The following is an 18,902-nucleotide window of genomic DNA, read 5'->3' as shown; positions in this document are numbered from 1 at the left end:
ACCATTAAATCCATTATAGCAAAATGGAAAGAATATGTCAACACGACAAACCTGACAAGAGAAGGCCACTCACCAAAACTCACAGACCGGGCAAGAAGGGCAAATCAGAAATGCAGCAAAGACACCAAAGATAACACTGAAGGATCTGCGATCCACAGCAGACATGGGAGTATCTGGCACTACAAAGTATTGACTTTGGGGGGGGTGTCAATACCTATGCACACTCCAGATTTCTGGGTTGTTGTTTTTTTTTTCATCTTAATTATTGTTTGAGTCACAATAAAACAACAATTTGCACCTTTAAAGTTGTAGGCATGTTGTGTAAATCAAATGGTGCCAACCCCCCAAAAATCCATTTTAATTTCAGCTTTTAATGCAAGAAAGCGGAACAAACACAAAGGGAGATGAATACTTTTACAAGTCACTATATAGTTGTGATAAGCCTTATTTAAATTAATTTCAAACTTGTGAGTGAACAGCTGGTTTAGACACTTATAGCGGAGCTCGGCCTGTGTGAGCGGAGCACCATACCTAAGAAAAAATGGTAAACCCATCGAGTCGATTTTTTTGTGGTTTGTACAGGTATGTGTACCACCACTCATACACACTGCCTAGTGGCCAGTGTTAGTAATTACCAGTCATACACACCGCCTCGTGGCCAGTGTTAGTAATTACCAGTCATACACACTGCCTAGTGGCCAGTGCTAGCCAGTAAAGAAATAAAACAAAAGAGACTGGCTATGATATAAGAAAATTCTACAACCCAGAAACAGATGGGAGCTCCGCTTTTAGGCAGTGCCTAAATCTATATATTAAATGAAAGTAGCTCGATATCCAGCACATCTGTGGCTGAGCGGCTTCCACTTAAAGCATATACGCAGAGCCATGACCTCACTTTCGTTTATAAATGCCGTGAGATCTCAAAAATGGCACAGGAATAGTTTTAAGTGTAGTAATTTTTACAATTAAAGTGATTTATATAGGTAGTGGTCTGAGTGAATGACCTTGACATTCATAATGTCACAGCAGGAAGTCTATCGGTCTCATCACCATTTCCGCTATACTAAAACACAGAGCTGACTGCAAATCCGATCCTCCATTTTGAGCAAATTTTATCTCCATGCCACGTAGATGTGTTTTTGGCTGGTGCAGCAACATGACAGAAGGTGGATTTATGTTGCATTCATGGCCCAAGAATGTTCAAACTGCAAAGATTTGGACAGGTTTTGCAAGAAATTCATGGACACATTGGGCAGCTATGAAGTGGTCTCTCCTCTGCTCTGCACATTTTACTGAAGACTCGTAAGAAACCTCTGATCTGTTGAGGAGCGTTGGCTATAAGCCCATATTGAAAGAGGGTGCAGTACCAACAATTAAAGAAAAAACCCGGGACAGAACAGGATGGTATCGCTCAGGCAGTGACCTCCCCGCGGTTGTTGCTAAAACCGGTGACATCCCGTTCTGTCCCGGATTTTAGTAATTGCCTGAGCTGAGCAGTAATGGCAGAATACACAGTATGGAGAGAATTAATGGACCAGCCATCCTATTTCTAAACTGGATATTGCTGCCATCTCACCCTTACGTAGAAGTGAATGAACAGAGAACTGAACAAACAACTGAAAGTCAGATTGTTTCAAAACAATCGGCCACAAGATCGGCCTTCAAGAAGTGAGAACACAGACGGGTAAGCTCCGACTCTCATTTGGATAAAAAACAACAAAAACAACACATTGTTTACCTGCATTTAGATTAATACATGTAACTTGTATTGTGTGTTTAAGTTACCAGTATAAGATTTGTTTAATTTGCTTCAGAATGTGATTGTTTCAGTTCATCTAATTATTTAATTAGCCTTTTATGTTTTATCAGTGAAAATGCATGCATGTACATGTATGTTGCATAAGTTATAACACCTATCCTGTTTTAATGAGAGTCAACCCACAATCAATGAAGTCAAATCAGTCTTAGTTGAGCAAGTCGGTCACAGTATTTCTTACTTTCACCATACATTTTTATTTATATGACTTTGGTCTATAGCTGTAAAAGGCCTCGGCCTTAAAACCAGTTACTGCAGTGACGTCACGCACTCAGGGATGGCTAGCTCAGTGGGGCAGCTCAAATGCCAACTTTGCAGTCGATTTTAACTCTCAAAAATATACTTTTTATTCCCATTTATGCAGCATACAAGAGTCAAGGATGGAGATACTATCCACTCAGAAATTTATTTAAAAATAAAGGTTCTGCATACCTGCTTTAAGTTTTTTTTAAGCCCTCCGTTCCTGATGAAGGAAAAGGTAATAATAATCTCATCTCATTATCTCTAGCCACTTTATCCTGTTCTACAGGGTCGCAGGCAAGCTGGAGCCTATCCCAGCTGACTACGGGCCAAAGGTGGGGTACACCCTGGACAAGTCATCACAGGGCTGACACATAGACACAGACAACCATTCACACTCACATTCACACCTACGGTCAATTTAGAGTCACCAGTTAACTTAACCTGTATGTCTTTGGACTGTGGGAGAAACCGGAGCATCCGGAGGAAACCCACGTGGACACGGGGAGAACATGCAAACTCCACACAGAAAGGCCCCCGGCAGCCACGGGGCTCGAACCCGGACCTTCTTGCTGTGAGGCGACAGCGCTAACCACTACACCACTGTACCGCCCAATTATAATAATAATAATTATTAAGAAGTTAAATTTATATAGTGCCTTTTTCACACCCAAGGTCGCTTTACAATTATAAGGAAGGGGGGAAGTCCACCAAATAAAGGTCAGGATGTCATTCTAATGGTGTAGCAGCCACAGTCCCACCAAAAGGCACACGAAAACAAGTCCCACGCCGCCTGCACAGCCACCGTGACGCCGCTGGGCAACACCACCCGGAACACTGCACCATGGATCCACGAAGCGAGCACAGAACCACCGCCATGCAGCGTGCTGGTATGTCCCAAACTGCCTGCACAGCTGCCCCAACACCACCAAGCAACATCGCTCGGAACACCACGCCAAGCACAAAAGCACAGCCACACAGAGCGCTGGACAACCACGATGTTAAAATAAGCAATGAGCTCACTGTAGTCCATAGCGAGGAGCACAGACATCACCCACGGCGGACCAAGGTCTGGAGGGAACCGACACCCAAAACTGGGTCTGGAGCTACACCACAACTGGCGGACAAAACACTCAAACAAAAACAAACATCAAACGACACAAACAACAAAAGAAAAACAAAAGGGAAAATAAAATAAAAAGCTCTGGTGAGAAGTTGCAGCCAGAATGCGCACGGTGTACTCTCAACTGGAAATGGAAAAAAGTTGGTAAATCTAAAATTATTCATGCTGCTTTATTGTGGAGAACTTGAAGTTGTGCCACAAGAGCAGAATTTCCCCTTTCACCCCATATGATGTCTGCATAGTTGAAAATAGGCAAGATGTAACAGTTAAAAAATAATATCCAGATCTCTAGGGGTAAACCAGCTTTGATTTGCCTGAGAAGACCCAGCTTCTTATTTATCTTGGTACTTATATAATTTATATGATCTTCCCAGCTCAAGTTGATACTGATAACAACCCTTAAGTAATTAATCAGGTTACAGCTTCTAGAACATTGTTGTCAACAGAAATAGAAACAGAACCTACTTTACTTAAGTGTTGGCTACTCCCTATTAGAATGAACTTAGACTTTGTAATGCTAAGAGTAAGTTGATTAGATTCAAGCCAAGAACAAACTCTCAATAAATCAGAATTTAGGGGAGACTTAGATGATATGCAACCCCGATTCCAAAAAAGTTGGGACAAAGTACAAATTTTAAATAAAAATGGAATGCAATGATGTGGAAGTTTCAAAGTTCCATATTTTATTCAGAATAGAACATAGATGACATATCAAATGTTTAAACTGAGAAAGTTTATCATTTAAAGAGAAAAATTAGGTGATTTTAAAGACCCGTCTTAGGTCTTTCTTGTCGTATCTTCCGTTTTATGATGCGGCAAATGTTTTCTATGGGTGAAAGATCCGGACTGCAGGCTGGCCAGTTCAGTACCCGGACCCTTCTTCTATGCAGCCATGATGCTGTAATTGATGCAGTATGTGGTTTGGCATTGTCATGTTGGAAAATGCAAGGTCTTCCCTGAAAGAGACGTCGTCTGGATGGGAGCATATGTTGCTCTAGAACCTGGATATACCTTTCAGCATTGATGGTGTCTTTCCAGATGTGTAAGCTGCCCATGCCACACGTACTAATGCAACGCCATACCATCAGAGATGCAGGCTTCTGAACTGAGCGCTGATAACAACTTGGGTCGATCTTCTCCTCTTTAGTCCGAATGACACGGCATCCCTGATTTCCATAAAGAACTTCAAATTTTGATTCGTCTGACCACAGAACAGTTTTCCACTTTGCCACAGTCCATTTTAAATGAGCCTTGGCCCAGGGAAGACATCTGCACTTCTGGATCATGTTTAGATACGGCTTCTTCTTTGAACTATAGAGTTTTAGCTGGCGACGGCGGATGGCACGGTGAATTGTGTTCACAGATAATGTTCTCTGGAAATATTCCTGAGCCCATTTTGTGATTTCCAATACAGAAGCATGCCTGTATGTGATGCAGTGCCGTCTAAGGGCCCGAAGATCACGGGCACCCAGTATGGTTTTCCGGCCTTGACCCTTACGCACAGAGATTCTTCCAGATTCTCTGAATCTTTTGATCATATTATGTACTGTAGATGATGATATGTTCAAACTCTTTGCAATTTTACACTGTCGAACTCCTTTCTGATATTGTTCCACTATTTGTCGGCGCAGAATTAGGGGGAATGGTGATCCTCTTCCCATCTTTACTTCTGAAAGCCGCTGCCACTCCAAGATGCTCTTTTTATACCCAGTCATGTTAATGACCTATTGCCAATTGACCTAATGAGTTGCAATTTGGTCCTCCAGCTGTTCCTATTTTGTACCTTTAACTTTTCCAGCCTCTTATTGCCCTTGTCCCAACTTTTTTGAGATGTGTTGCTGTCATGAAATTTCAAATGAGCCAATATTTGGCATGAAATTTCAAAATGTCTCACTTTCGACATTTGATATGTTGTCTATGTTCTATTGTGAATACAGTATCAGTTTTTGAGATTTGTAAATTATTGCATTCCATTTTTATTTATAATTTGTACTTTGTCCCAACTTTTTTGGAATTGGGGTTCTATATAAAACTATGTCATCTGCACAAAAAGTCACACTGCAGCATTCCAGAACATCAGACAAGTCATTGATGTAGATGATGAATAACAGTGGACCCAAGATGGAACCTTGGGAAACTCCAATAGGTATGTTAACAAGATCAGACTGGACATTACCACAGACAGTGGTTTGACTTCGACTGGAAAGATGATTGGAACCAGGAATAGGTAAAATCAACAACACCCAACTGCTTTAGCTTCAACAGCAAGATCGAATAGTTGACGGTGTTGAAGGCACTGATCAAGGTTCGATTGAGAAATACAGCACCAGTTAGTTTACCATCATCCATAGAAGTAAGAATTTTATCAGTGAATTTTGCAGTGGCTGTAACTGTTGACGAATTAAGTCTAAATCCATACTGGTTAGGAGAAAGCAGATTGTTGCCAGAAAGACAGTTATATAGTTGAGAGTCTACTGCTTTTTCAAAAACTTTACTGATGGTTGGCAGGATGGATATTGGCCTGTCGTTAAATGGATCTTGCTTGTCTCCTTTTTTAAAAAGAGGTGTAACTCTTGCTTGCTTCCACAATGTTGGGAACCTTCCAGTCTTGGTAGAAATATTGAATAGAGAGGCCAGAGTAGGAGCAATGATATCCACAGCATCTTTCAGCATACTGTATGTGCACTTATCTTGTCTAATCCCTTAAACCTTATTGGGTTTAAGCTGTTCAATCCACTTTTCAACACAATCACTTGAAATTGGTTGAACAGAAAAGAAAGTGGTGGGATTTCTCGCATTGTTTGAGTTTGGCTTTCCAGAAAATATTCTCTCAGCAAACTTTGTCCCAATGTTGACAAAAAAATTATTAAAAGCCAATGCAATAGATAGAGGACTTGAGTGAACAATTCCATCAACGGTTATACTGGTTACGCTGTTAGATGGTTTTCCAGATGGGATAATCTCTTTAATTGCTTTCCACAGGTTACGAGAATTACCATTATGATCGCAAATCAATTTGCAGTGGTATTCAGATTTAGCCTTCTTGATACCAAGATGCACTTTGTTTCTCAGTGAATGGTAATGCTTCCAGTGGTGGCTAAATTTGTTTCCTTTTGCCTTCTTAAAATGAATGTCACAGTCCCACATGAGAGAAGCAATCTCAGAAGTCATCCATGGTGTGGAAGTGCCTTAGATGAGATGAGTTTTAATTGGTGTGTGCTTGTTAGAAACATTCAAGAATAACTTGTTCTAGGTCAAAACACAATCATCAATGTTTTCCAGATCATTAAATGCAACATGCCAAGGAACATCTGCACGGTCTTTCCTGAACATCTTTGCATCATATGATTTAAAGCAGCGGAATTCGATGGTCCTATGAGGTACTTTTTGCAGGCCACTTTTAATCACACAGTATACCAGGGCATGATCGCTCAAACCCACATCTTCAGTCCCACAATCAATGATTTTATGCTTAATGTTAGTAAAAAGCAAATTAATCAATGATTCAGAGCTTTTGGTAGTACGTGTTGGTGAGGTGATGATTTGGTTGAAGTCAAAGGCATCGGTTATTCCCTTGAGCTTGCGATTAGTTTCTAAATTAGCATTTCTCTTCTGTTGAGAGAAATCAACATTAAAGTCTCAGAGAACAACTTTATTGAAATTAGGGTCAATACCAGATAACAATTTTTGAAAGTTCTCATTAAATACATCAGTGGGTTGATTTGGTGGTCAATAGAGCCATCCAACGATGAGCGGTTTGCATTTCGTTCTGTTTATTTGAATCCATAAGAACTTGTCATTGTGAAGGTTTTTCCTTTGAACGAAGTTCAACCCATCACGATAATAAATCCTTGACATGCAAGTGACGTCAAAGCAAAATAGAAACCCATATCTTGGCCTTGTTGGTGGATATACAAATTCAGGGTCAAGCGACATTCCATACAAAACATAGTTACGTGTGCGAAACTCTCTTCGTTTTTCCACTGCTTTAAGCATTCTTTTAGCTATGCCATATCTTTGTGCTGTATGTGGTTGTAGTCACAACAGTACTCATGACCATGGCACATTCCAATTTTTTAGAATTCTGTCCATGATTCGGAAAGAGGGTGAGGAAACTCTGAGGCTTACTACAGAGAGGAGACAAGCATGGCTGAAAAACGTTGGCAGGGCTGATCTAACAGAGGCTAAAACCAAAACAGCTCATGTTTGCAATAATCATTTTATCTCAGGTGAGATTCAAAAGCTTTCTCAATAATATCATGGAAGAATTTTTCTTTCATGTTGCTAGAATTTTGCTATAAAATTAGCATTCTCTTGTCGATGTTCACTCGGTTGTTGTTATAATTTTAATGTGTGTTACCATTTTGCTTCTAGGAGCGCAAGCAAAATTATACACCCACTCAGAAAATGGGCTATGTTTTGTCCAAGGTCAGACTTGATTCTTCAGCAACCAAACCAGACAGAATGCGATATCTGGGTACTCAATGGTCGGTAGTAACCTCTGCCTCAGCTGGCTATAAAGGCATCATCATCCAGCCACTGCCCAGCTATGAAGGCATTGTTGCTTCGCTGCTCGGCTACGAAGGCATTGTCACTCTGCTGCCACCTGGCCATGAAGACATCATCATTGTCGTCCCACCGCCTGGCTAGAACCATAGCAATGCGCTGACAGAGCCTGAGTCCTCTACCAAGCCCAAGTCAGCGCTCGCTTCCCACCTTGAGCCCAAGTCATCTCCAGAGCTCGAGTCCAGCCCTGAACTTGAACACACTACTAGCCCTGAGTCCAAGCCAGATCCAGAGCTCAAGCCTGAGTCATCTCCTGAGCTGGAGCCAGACTCCAGCCCGGAGCTCAAGTCCACTGTAAGTCCTGGATCTGAGCCAAGTCCAGGGTCCAAGTCAAGTCCAGAATTTGAGCGTTGTTCCTGCACAGAGCCCAAGTCATTTCCGGAGCCCATGTCCAATCCAGTGTTTGAGTCATCTCCACAGCTCGAGTCCAAGTCCAGTACAGAGCTCAAGCCCGAATCCAGTCCTGAACCCGAGTCATCTCCAGAGCTCAAGCCCGAGCCATCTCCAGAGCCCCAAAACAGTACAAGTCAGGAGTCCAAGTTTTGTCCAGAGCCTGAACCCAAGCCCCCACTGGAGCCAAGTACCGGTAGGATGGATTTTTGCTCCTGGAGGGAGCTCTTGGGAGGGGGGGGGGGTCAGTCCTGCGTGCTGTGGCGTATGTACCTGACGACATGTCCCGGGCTGTGCATGCATCAAGCGGACTCCAGCATGCAACATTATACTGCCACCTCAACTGACAGCCAAGCTGACAGATTTTTGTAACATGTCATCTTCAGAATAGAAATGATTAACAGAAGAAAACAAAAAAGAAAAACATAAGCCAATGTTATAACAGGAAAGATTAGGTTGTCTTAAAATGTTGATTCCCATCATTTATATTCCTACACAGAAAAACCTCCATGAGATCTGAGCTGGCCATATGGCCCTAAATTAATTAATTGTTCTATTGGAAAAAAACTAATAAAATTGGAAGTCTTTGATTTGAATTCAGTAGCTTTCGGTCCACTAACCAAATATCATTGGGTGTCAGGGAAAATTTTTTTTATGAGCTAAACTTGAAAAATCTGAAAGTCAGTCTACCTTTAACACAGTACACTGCTGCATCCAGAAATGCAACCTGAAACTATATTATGCAAGGAGGAAGCCATTCATCAATTCTATGCAGAAAAGCCACAGATTTCTCTGGGCCAGAACTCATGTCAGATGGACCAAAAGACAGTGGAAACCTGTGCTGTGGTCAGAGGAGTCCACATTTCAGCTTGTTTTCAGGAAAACGAGATGTCAAGTTCTCAGAGAAAGGTGCAAAGGCCAGCTGTCAGTCCTGTGCACTGTGGCGCATGCACCTGAAGGCATGCCCTGGGCTGCGCGCACGTCGAGCGGACTCCAGCATGCATGCTATTAATGACGCGCTCCTGAACTTAAAGAGCTATATGTGCACCGACAGTGGGGCAAAAAAAGTGTTTAGTCAGTCACCAATTGTCACCAATTGTGCAAGTTCTCCCACTTAAAAAGATGAGAGAGGCCTGTAATTTTCATCATAGGTATACTTCAACTATGAGAGACAAAATGAGAAAAAAATCCAGAAAATAACAACATTGTCTGATTTTTAAAGAATTTATTTGCAAATTATAGTGGAAAATAAGTATTTGGTCAATAACAAAAGTTCATCTCAATACTTTGTTATATACCTTTTGTTGGCAATGACAGAGGTCAAACATTTTCTGTAAGTCTTCACAAGGTTTTCATACACTGTTGCTGGTATTTTCGCCCATTCCTCCATGCAGATCTCCTCTAGAGCAGTGATGTTTTGGGGCTGTCGCTGGGCAACACGGACTTTCAACTCCCTCCAAAGATTTTCTATGGGGTTGAGATCTGGACACTCCACTCCAGGACCTTGAAATGCTTCTTACAAAGCCACTCCTTCATTGCCCGGGCAGTGTGTTTGGGATCATTGTCATGCTGAAAGACCCAGCCACGTTTCATCTTCAATGCCTTTGCTGATGGAAGGACGTTTTCACTCAAAATCTCATGATACATGGCCCCATTCATTCTTTCCTTTACACGGATCAGTCGTCCTGGTCCCTTTGCAGAAAAACAGCCCCAAAGCATGATGTTTCCACCCCCATTCTTCACAGTAGGTATGGTGTTCTTTGGATGCAACTCAGCATTCTTTCTCCTCCAAACACAACAAGTTGAGTTTTTACCAAAAAGTTCTATTTTGGTTTCATCTGACCATATGACATTCTCCCAATCCTCTCCTGGATCATCCAAATGCTCTCTAGCAAACTTCAGACGGTCCTTGACATGTACTGGCTTAAGCAGGGGGACACGTCTGGCACTGCAGGATTTGAGTCCCTGGCGGCGTAGTGTGTTACTGATGGTAGCCTTTGTTACTTTGGTCCCAGCTCTCTGCAGGTCATTCACTAGGTCCTCCCATGTGGTTCTGGGATTTTTGCTCACCGTTCTTGTGATCATTTTGACCCCATGGGGTGAGATCTTGTGTGGAGCCCCAGATCGAGGGAGATTATCAGTGGTCTTGTATGTCTTGTATGTCTTCCATTTTCTAATAATTGCTCCCACAGTTGATTTCTTCACACCAAGCTGCTTACCTATTGCAGATTCAGTCTTCCCAGCCTGGTGCAGGTCTACAATTTTGTTTCTGGTGTCCTTTGACAGCTCTTTGGTCTTGGCCATAGTGGAGTTTGGAGTGTGACTGTTTGAGGTTGTGGACAGGTGTCTTTTATACTGATAACGAGTTCAAACAGGTGCCATTAATACAGGTAACGAGTGGAGGACAGAGGAGCCTCTTAAAGAAGAAGTTACAGGTCTGTGAGAGCCAGAAATCTTGCTTGTTTGTAGGTGACCAAATACTTATTTTACCGAGGAATTTACCAATTAATTCATTAAAAATCCTACAATGTGATTTCCTGGATTCTTTTCCCCCATTCTGTCTCTCATAGTTGAAGTGTACCTATGATGAAAATTACAGGCCTCTCTCATCTTTTTAAGTGGGAGAACTTGCACAATTGGTGGTGGACTAAATACTTTTTTGCCCCACTGTATTTAAGGACTGTTCAGATGCAGTATCACTGCAAAGTATTACGCTATGTCAGTACGCATTATCGAGCCTTGTTTCTGATTTCCTGGTTTCCTTATTGTTGTTCCTGTTCCTCATTCACATTTTCGCTCTGCCTCTGATATCCTGTTTGCGCCTCGCCCAACCCTTTGCATGTTTGATGTTTTGGATTTAGCCTGCTGATTTGGACTGTTTGCCTGTGTGTCTGTTTTCACGATTGTATTACTATATCTTCACTGTTATTAAGTATACTTTATACATGCATCCACCTACCTTGTACCTCACACCAGCATCTGTGATGGTATGGGGTGCATCACCATCTTTTTCCCCAAGATGGCGGCACCCTGTTCGGCTGTGGCTACATGGGCTCGAGACAGTTATAGTTTTCTCAATCATAATATGCCACCTAGTAAGTCAGAAATAACCCTCAGTAAGTTTGTATATAGTCGCCAGCACTTGCTGGAATTATGATCATCCAGTGTTTTCAGCTTCATAGACACAACTACTCGAGAGTGTTTGAGTAGCCTCGGAGTCCTACGCCAGCAAGACCCAGGGGTCTATGGTATAGCGGACTCCCCTAGCAGCATAAGCCAATGGAGGAGTAAGCGGAGGCAGTGTGACCGAAGGCGGAAGCGCGGTTGTTTGGGGGGGCTAACAGCTAAGCTAAAAGCTAACCCTTATAGAACGCTGCTTCCATCCATCTTCCTTGCTAATGTTCACTCCCTGGAGAACAAAATGGATCATCTGCAGCTGGAATTAACATCAAAACAAGAGTTGAGGAACTGCTGCGCTATAATTCTGACAGAGACATGGCTTAACTCTTCAATCCCAGACAATGCTGTTAGCATCGAGGGGCTAGCTACGTTTCATGCCAACAGGAGCTGCACACTAAGCGGTAAATTCTGAGGGGGTGGTTTGTGTATTTATATCCAAAACAGTTGGTGTAAAAATGCTAAGTTTTTCTCAAGCCATTTCTCACTGGACATTAAGCTTCTGACTGGAAACTGCAGACCATTCTATCTGCCCAGGGAGTTTACTTTAGTTTCCATTACTGCTGTGTACGTGCCCCCCAGTGCTAACACAAAGGAGGCTATGAGTGTTCTCTATCGGACCATCAGTGAACTGCAATCCGCTCACACTGAGGGCTTTTTCATTGTGGCTGGGGATTTTAACCAGGCCAATATGAAGACAGTCCTCCCTCATTTTCACCAGCATGTGGATTGTGCAACCAGGGGAGCGAACAAATTAGACATGGCCTACACCAACATGAAGGATGCATTCAAAGCAGGCCCCCCACCACCACCTTGGCTCTTCTGACCATTTATTCGTTATGCTGATCCCTGCATATAAGCCCCTGCTGATCGGAGGAAAACCTACAGTGAGGCAGGTAAGGGTATGGTCTAAGGGGGCTATGGAGGCACTACAGGACTGTTTTGAGTGCATGGACTGGGACATGTTCAAGAAAGCCGCCGCTTATAATGATCTGGCCCGCCGACGGGGGGGACAAACGGGTATGTTGTCCTGGGCCCAGGAATGGGGAGGGCCCAGAACTGGGCTCTCATGAAGTTGTGATTATTTTATTTCATTTCAAAATGTGTTGATTTGGGGCAGAAATGTGCTATACAGGGCTGTGAATTTTCCATGGATTCGCGGAATTCCACGGATTCTGTCGCGAAAAATATCATCTTCACAAAATGTCTATTTTTGCATTAAAAATCATTGGGGGGTGGGGGTCTAGTCGGTTTTAATCGCCTTGCACGAAACCAGCGGCTCAGTACAGCCGGACTCACGGAGTTTTATGCCAGCTGAGCGTGGAACACGTCTTGACTGCGACTCAGGAGCAGTGTTGCCAGATTGGGCAGTTTCCCGCCCAGTTGGGCAGTTTCAAGTGCATTTTGGTGGGTTTTGAACATATTTTGGGCTGGAAAACATCAACAGTATCTGGCAACACTGCTCAGGAGTGCATGACAGAGCTAAAAATAGCTATTGCGTGACCTGACACCACGTACGTGAATTTTGTACTTACAGGGTGTAAGATCAAACATAGTTAAGATGCCATCAAAAAGGAAAGCTAAGGAGGTGTTTGAGAGAGATGCAAAGAGGGCTAGAAAAGAACACACAGACAGACTGAAGGAAAAGATGAAAAAGAACAAGTTTGCAAAACTGAAAGAGATGGTGTTAAAGAAAAGAAAATTAAAAGACTTTCATTAGATGCTGTTTGACAGACTATGAACATTTTGTAAATAGCTTTAATAGAGGAATGCAAATACTATAGAACTAATAACTAATAGCCTTACTGAAAGATGAATTGAAAGAAATAGCTGGGAGTGATGCAAAGAGGAATAGAAGGAGCCAGAAGTAAAAGAAAAGATCTAAATAATATATTAGATAAGAAACATTAGTTTTTTTAAACTTTTGCTCTGTAGACAAGAGACATTGTGACAGATTCTTGGAAAAAGCCAGGACATAATACAAGAATTAAGTGTAATTTGGAAGACAACAGGTATCTCTCACTTAAATATTGAGCATGATTTTTCACAAAGTAATTTTGAAAGGCCCATCAAAGTTTTCTTTTATTAACATTTCTTTAAATTGTTATTTACACATTTTTAACTTTTATTTTGATTAAGAGATAAAATACATAGGCACTTCTTAGATATTTCAAGGTATTTTACATGGATCTTTCATTTTAAAAGAGAAAACTGTTGATAGGTATTTTATATGGCAAAATGAAGACCAAGACTAGTCAAATATTTACTTGTTGAGATCAATTTTTTACTTGCAGGAAATGCTCAGAATACACCATATAACACCTAAAATGGCTTGGTGTCTGGGGCCCTGTGGGCCCCAGACTCCCGGCTTTTGCTGGGGGGCTGTGCCCCCCAGACCCCCCCTTTTCCTCGGATTTCTTATTTACAATTTCACAGCCCTGGCTATATTTGCATTCAATAAATTATTTCTCGATCTTTTGCCTTTATTGTCTTTGAAAAAGGCATCAAGAACCCCCTACCACCCCTAATGCAAAAATGGTTTGGTCTGACTCTTTGATTAAGGGGAAAAAAAGACATCATTCTTGGCAAATGGCACGCATCGGAGTGCGTGCCATTTGCCAACATGCACAAGTCAGGAGCACAGAAAAGAAAAGAGAAAAAGAGAGGAAGAAACCAAGAGACTCAGGGGCTCACTGCATAAATATTTTTAAAAAGATTCGGATGATGCAGCAGGTACTAGCAAAGGCAGTGGGGCAGCTGAGCCAGGTAAGACACAGCCAACTTTTTCCAGCCCCGTAAAGTAACCCCAACCAAGGCACACGCGGCACACAATTCATGTTACAAATGAGGGGAGAGCAAGTCACACTGAACACCATATCAAACACACAGGGCATTGAATCATTTCATAACCACAACGGCTTAATAACATTGTGTTTCATATATCTGATTGAAGCTAAAATGAAATGGTTGTTGACCGGTTGAATGGTTTTTGAATACCTGTCATTTAAGGGTTGGAGTGAGTAGAGACTGGGATAAGAGAGGTGGGTGTGTGTGTGGGTTGGCCCGGGGGGGGGGGCCCATTCAGAGCATTTTGTCCCGGGCCCAGCCAAAGCTGTCAGCGGCCCTGATAATGATCATACCAACATAGATGAGTATGCCATATCTGTGTCAGCCTACATCAACAAATGCATGGAGGATGTCAGTGACATAAAGATCATCACCACCCAGGCCAACCAAAAGCCCTGGATGACTTATGAAGTACACAAAATGCTAAAGGCATGGAACTCAGCCTTCAAGTCTGGTGATGAGAAGACACTGAGAACAGCAAGAGCAAACTTGAAACGTGTGATCAGATTAGCAATGCGTGCTCACAGTCAAAAAATCCAGGACTTTTTCCATGACACCACCAACACCAAGGGTATGTGGAAAGGCATACGGGCTATCACAAACTACAGAATAGCCCCTCCCGAGTATGATGATGATGCAGACTTCCTCAATGGACTCAATAACTTCTTTAGGAGGTTTGAGGCACTAAATTGTTTTTGTCTTTATGTACAGCACTTTGTTTTCAACTACAGTTGTTTTAAAGTGCTATATAAATAAAGTTGAGTTGAGTTGAGAAAATAACACTCCTGCAGTGAAAGCTGTTCCCCATCAGGATGAAAAGGCATTGTGTCTTGATACAGCTGAGGTGCGGAGGACTCTGAGGAGAGTCAACACATGGAAGGCCCCGGGCCCTGATAATATTCCTGGTCGGGTGCTCAGAAAGTGTGCAGACCAGCTGGCTCATGTTCTAAAGGGCATCTTCAACACCTCACTGGATCAAGCCAAAGTCCCATCATGTTTCAAGACTGCCACCATCATCCCAGTGCCAAAAAAACTCAAATCACATCACTTAATGACTACTGGCCCATTGCACTCACTCCCATTATGATGAAGTGCTTTGAGAGGCTGGTAAAGGAGTACATCACCTCCAAGCTCCTTCCCGCATTCAACCCTTTCCAGTTTGCCTACTGGCCAAACCACTCCACTGAAGACACCATCTCCTCCACTCTTCATCTGAGGCTTGCACACCTGGAGGAAAAGAACACTCATGTGCAGATGCTGTTCTTGGATTTCAGTTCAGCATTCAATACTATCATTCCACAGCATCTGGTGAACAAACTGGGTCCCCTGGGCTTCAGCACCCCCCTTTGCAACTGGCTGCTAGACTTCCTCAATGAAAGACCACAGTCAGTGCTGGTCGGACAGAACACCTCCAGTATCATCACTCTCAGCACAGGCTCCCCTCAGGGCTGTGTCCTGAGCCCTCTGCTGTTCACACTGATGACACACGACTGTGTCCCCAGAGCTACGAGCAACCACTTTGTGAAGTTTGCGGACGACACAACAGTGGTGGGCCTCATTAGGGACAATAACGACCTGGCCTATAGAGAAGAGGTGGAGCAGCTGGTGGGCTGGTGCAGGGAAAACAACCTGATCCTGAATGTGGACAAAACCAAAGAGATCATTGTTGACTTCAGGAAAAAAACAACCCAGCCACACTCCAATTCTCATCAACAACATGGCCTTGGAGGTGGTCAATCACACCAAGTTCCTGGGGGTGCACATCACAAACAACTTCACCTAGTCTGTGAACACTGCATCACTGATCAAGGAGGCACAGCAATGTCTGCATTTCCTGCATAGGATGAGGAGAGCCCACCTGCCCCTGCCCATCCTCACTACATTCTACAGAAGCACCATAGAGAGCATTCTAACCAGCTGCATAACTGTGTGGTGTGGAGGCTGCAGTGTCTCTGACTGGAAGAATGTGAGGAAAGTGGTGAGGACAGCAGAGAAAATCATTGGGACTTCTCTTCCCTCCATTCAAGACATTGCAACAAGGCATTGTATGTCTCGAGCCAGAAACATCATCAGTGACCCCTCACACCCTCATTATGGACTGTTCTCACCTCTGGCCTCTGGAAAGAGGTTCCGCAGCATTAGGTGCAGGACCACCAGGTTCTGTAACAGCTTTTTCTCCCAGGTCATCAGACTGCTGAACTCCAAACCCAAACTCTAAACTTCTATTTATACTTGAACATTCCTAGTTCCACAGGTCACTTTATACTATTGTACTTTATAATATTTTTGCTGCTGCATAATTAAATTTAATACACTTCATATTTAATTCTGTGCTAAGCCAAATTGCAATGAAATTTTGTTCGGTGTACATGTGTGTGGCAGTGGGGGCGTGGTCAAGCGTCGGTCTGTGAATGGAGGGCAGAGTCAGAGAAGGTAAGTGGCAGAATCACTGCACCTGATGTGAATTAACCTGTGTTTGTGTGTCTCCCCCAGTGACCGCGCCCTATAAAAGGAGAGAGAGAGCAGAGAAAGGGAGCTCTCCCCAACCTGGACACTTGTGTGTGTGTGTGTGTGTGTGTGTGTGTGTGTGTGTGTGCGTGCGTGCGTGTGGGTGTGTGCGTGTGTGTGGGTGAGCAAAGTAAGCCGATGAAAAGCACAAAATAAAAGTGTTTGTAAAAACTCAGTTCTGGCCTGCCGTGCTTCTGTGCTCCACCTACCTTCAACTATTTCTACAGTGGTGCCGAAACCCGGGATGGAGCACAGAAGAGAACAGCCTCATGGAGTCTTCCCCCTTCAAGGACCTGGTCCATGCCCTCACCACAGCCCAACAGAGCTAGCACCAGGTGCTGGTCGCCCTCCAGAAGGAGCAGGAACAATGGTTCGAAGCCCTGGTGCTGGCGCAGCAGGAAGATTGCCAGGCATTCTGGCACCTACTCGCGTCGGCGGGGTCCACCATCACCACTGCCGTGGACACGTCCCACCTCACTCTAATGAAGATGGGTCTGCAGGATGACCCCGAAGCCTTCCTCGCTCTTTTTGAGCAGGCGGCAGAGGCGTGGGGTTGGCTGGTGGAACAGCGCATGGCGCACCTCCTCCCCCTGCTAACAGGCGAGGAGCAGCTGGCCGCACTACAGCTCCCTGACGACAGCCAGCTGGTCTATGCCAACCTCTGCAGGGCCATCCTCCAAAGTGTGGGGCACACCCCAGAGCAGCAACGGCAGCACTTCTGCGTGCTGCACCTGGAGGAGGTCGGCTGGCCGTTCGCGTTTGGCCAGCAACTCTGGGATGCCTGCTGGCGCTGGCTGAGGGCCGACAACCATGACAACCATCACCAGGCGTCGCTGGATCAGGCCATCGTGCTGGCGGAGGACCATATGGTGGCTGTTCCGACGGCAGGACAGCGTGTTTCCTCTTCTCTCCTCTTTTCTCTCTCTCTCTCTCCTTCTGTTCCTTGTCCTTGCCCCATTCCCCCACCGCGGAGGTGGTCGGCTCCACACCAGCCGACCCGCCACACCCGCGGTGCCCTACTGTTTCCTACTTCCTTGTCTGTGTCTCCCCCCCCTCAGGTGAGAGAGCTCCGAAACACCTGTGCAGAGGGAGAGCCTGGGCTGGTATGCTGGCGCTGTGGGGAGCCGGGGCACCTCCAGCATCAGTGCTCGGCGATGGAGGTGGTCCGGATCCCCGACGCGCCAGGGACCACTCTTGATCGGGCCGGAGCATATCGCATACCAGTGAGTATCCAAGGGGATACGTATCAGGCTTTGGTGGACTCCAGCTGTAATCAGACCTCAATCCACCAAAGCCTGGTGCAAGATGAGGCATTGGGGAGAGCACAATTGGTGAAGGTGTTATGTGTACATGGGGATGTTCACAACTACCCTTTAGTGTCGGTCCACATTCTATTTCAAGGGGAGAAATTTAGAGTAAAGGCAGCCGTTAATCCTCACCTTACCCACTCGATAATTTTGGGGACTGATTGGCCGGGATTTAGGGTATTAATGACACATTTAGTGAAGAGTGGGGCCTGCCATAATTTAGCGGGGGGAGGTCCCGGTGTGGCATTGGCGGGAGCATCTGTCACAGAGCTGTCTACGTCATCACCACGTCAGAGTGAGGAGCAGCAGGCTCCTCCTCCCTCTCTCAGGGAATCCCTCGCGGATTTCCCATTAGAGCAGTCATGAGAAGAAACTCTGCGGCATGTGTTTGATCAAGTGAGAATAATCAATGGTCAAATGCTCCAGCCAAATGCCACCCTGTCCTTCCCCTATTTTTCCATTATGAAGGATAGATTATACTGAGTGACGCAGGACACTCAGACTAAGGAACTGATAACACAGCTTTTGATCCCAAAGAGCCGCCGGGAATTTATATTCCAGGCAGCTCACTTTAATCCCATGGCCGGACACTTGGGGCAGGATAAGACACTAGCCCAAATAATGGCCCAGTTCTATTGGCCAGAGATTTATGGCGATGTCCATAGGTGGTGTACGGCGTGCCACGAATGCCAGTTAGTAAATCCCGCGGCCATTCCAAAAGTGCCGTTGCGCTCTCTGCCATTAATTGAGACCCCATTTGAAAGAATTGGGATGTATCTCGTCGGGCCATTAGATCGGTCAACATGAGGATATCGCTTTATTTTAGTTCTGGTGGACTATGCAATGCGATATCCGGAAGCAGTGCCTCTTCGCAATATCTCAGCACGTAGTATTGCAGAAGCACTCTTCCGCATCATCTCCTGAGTTG

This window comes from Neoarius graeffei, chromosome 9 (genome assembly GCF_027579695.1).
Source record: "Neoarius graeffei isolate fNeoGra1 chromosome 9, fNeoGra1.pri, whole genome shotgun sequence".
In the NCBI taxonomy this organism is placed as follows: Eukaryota; Metazoa; Chordata; class Actinopteri; order Siluriformes; family Ariidae; genus Neoarius; species Neoarius graeffei.
Note: the sequence above shows the minus strand (reverse complement) of the source record.